The sequence below is a fragment of the Arachis stenosperma genome, chromosome 5 (assembly GCF_014773155.1).
Source record: "Arachis stenosperma cultivar V10309 chromosome 5, arast.V10309.gnm1.PFL2, whole genome shotgun sequence".
NCBI classification, from domain to species: domain Eukaryota; kingdom Viridiplantae; phylum Streptophyta; class Magnoliopsida; order Fabales; family Fabaceae; genus Arachis; species Arachis stenosperma.
Window position 1 is genome coordinate 50,480,552 of NC_080381.1, and position 2,524 is coordinate 50,483,075.

At 39.3% G+C, this 2,524-nt stretch overlaps 1 non-coding gene across 1 annotated transcript; it reads right to left on the reverse strand.

Annotated features, from left to right (window-relative positions):
• Positions 1-1,061: 1,061 nt before the first annotated feature.
• On the reverse strand, positions 1,062-1,169 carry LOC130984074 (small nucleolar RNA R71). Its single transcript, XR_009088032.1, has one exon. It is a non-coding gene; the product is annotated as a small nucleolar RNA R71 (small nucleolar RNA).
• Positions 1,170-2,524: the final 1,355 nt, after the last annotated feature.

Below are 2,524 nucleotides of genomic sequence, written 5' to 3' on the forward strand. Positions count from 1 at the left end.
TTTTATGTTTGAATCATATCTTTTCTTGTTAGGCAAGTCACTAATTTTCCAAATCAAATCTTTTAAAATAATTTTCAAAACATATCTTTTAAAATGGTTTTCAAATCATATCTTCTCAATCACATCTTTTTAAGACAATAACCTTTCAATCATATTTTTTTATCATATCTTTTTCAAATTAGTTTTCAATCAAATCTTTTTAATTTCTAATTTCAAAATCTTTTTCAAAAATCACTTGATTTCTCTTCCACTTTCAATTTTCGAAAATTATCAATCAAATTTTCAAAATGTTTTCAAAATCTTTTAATTGAATTTTCGAAAATCCTCTTCCCTCCTTCTCACATCCTTCTATTTATGGAGTACCACTCCTTCTAAATGCACAATTCGAACCTTATCTAATTAAAGTTCGAATTCTTCTTCTCCTTCTTCTTTCTATTTCTCTTTTCCTCTGACATTTCAAGGAATCTCTATACTGTGACATAGAGGATTCCACATTTTATTTTTCTCTTCTCTTTCATATGAGCAGGAGCAGAGACAAAGACATTCTTGTTGAAGCTGATCCTGAACCCGAAAGGAACTTGAAGAGAAAGCTAAGAGAAGCCAAAGCACAACTCTCTTTAGAGGACCTGACCGAATTCTTCAAAGAAGAAGAACCCATGGCAGCCGAAAACAACAACAATGCCAACAATGCAAGGAAGGTGCTGGGTGACTTTACTGCACCTACTCCCGACTTCTATGGGAGAAGCATCTCTATCCCTGCCATTGGAGCAAACAACTTTGAGCTTAAGCCTCAATTAGTTTCTCTAATGCAACAGAATTGCAAGTTCCATGGACTTCCAATGGAAGATCCTCATCAGTTTTTAGCTGAATTCTTGCAAATCTGTGACACAGTCAAGACTAATGGGGTTAACCCTGAGGTCTACAGACTGATGCTATTCCCTTTTGCTGTAAGAGACAGAGCTAGAATATGGTTGGATTCTCAACCTAAAGAAAGCCTGGACTCTTGGGAAAAGCTAGTCAATGCCTTCTTGGCAAAGTTCTTTCCACCACAAAGATGGAGTAAGCTTAGAGTGGAAGTCCAAACCTTCAGACAGAAGGATGGAGAATCCCTCTATGAAGCTTGGGAAAGATACAAACAATTAATCAGAAGATGTCCTTCAGACATGCTTTCTGAATGGAGCATCATAGGTATTTTCTATGATGGTCTCTCTGAACTATCTAAGATGTCCTTGGATAGCTCTGCTGGAGGATCTCTTCATCTGAAGAAGACGCCTGCAGAAGCTCAAGAATTGATTGAAATGGTTGCAAATAACCAATTCATGTACACTTCTGAAAGGAATCCTGTGAACAATGGGACTAGTCAGAAGAAAGGAGTTCTTGAGATTGACACTCTGAATGCCATATTGGCTCAGAACAAGATATTGACTCAACAAGTCAATTTGATTTCTCAAAGTCTGTCTGGAATGCAAAATGCACCAAACAGTACAAAGGATGCTTCATCTGAGGAAGAAGCTTATGATCCTGAGAACCCTTCCATGGAAGAGGTGAATTACCTAGGAGAACCCTATGGAAATACCTACAATTCTTCATGGAGAAATCACCCAAATCTCTCATGGAAGAATCAAGAGAGACCTCAACATGGTTTCAATAACAATAATGGTGGAAGAAACAGGTTTAGCAATGGCAAGCCTTTTCCATCATCTTCTCAGCAACAGACAGAGAGTTCTAAGCAGAATACTTCTGACTTAGCAACAATGGTCTCTGATCTAATAAAGACCACTCAAAGTTTCATGAATGAAACAAGGTCCTCCATCAGAAATTTGGAAGGACAAGTGGGTCAGCTGAGCAAGAAAGTTACTGAACTCCCTCCTAGTACTCTCCCAAGTAATACAGAAGAAAATCCAAAAGGAGAGTGCAAGGCCATCAACATGGCCGAATATGGAGAGGAAAGAGAGGAAGAAGACGCCACTGAGAAAGACCCCAGTGGGCGTGCACCACTCTCCTCTGAGTTCCTCAATGAGGAACCTTGGGAATCCGAGGCTCAAAATGAGACCATAGAGATTCCATTGGACTTACTTCTGCCATTCATGAGCTCTGATGAGTATTCTTCCTCTGAAGAGGATGAGTATGTTACTGAAGAGCAAGTTGCTAAATACCTTGGAACAATCATGAACTAAATGACAAGTTATTTGGAAATGAGACTTGGGAGGATGAACCTCCCTTGCTCACCAAAGAACTGGATGACTTGTCTAGGCAGAAACTGCCTCAAAAGAGGCAGGATCCTGGGAAGTTTTCTATACCTTGTACCATAGGCACCATGACCTTCAAGAAGGCCTTGTGTGACTTAGGGTCAAGTGTGAACCTCATGCCCCTCTCTGTAATGGAGAAATTAGGGATCTTAGAGGTGCAAGCTGCAAGAATCTCATTAGAGATGGCAGACAACTCAAGAAAACAAGCCCATGGACTTGTAGAGGATGTTCTGGTTAAAGTTGAAGACCAGTACATTCCTACTGATTTCATAATC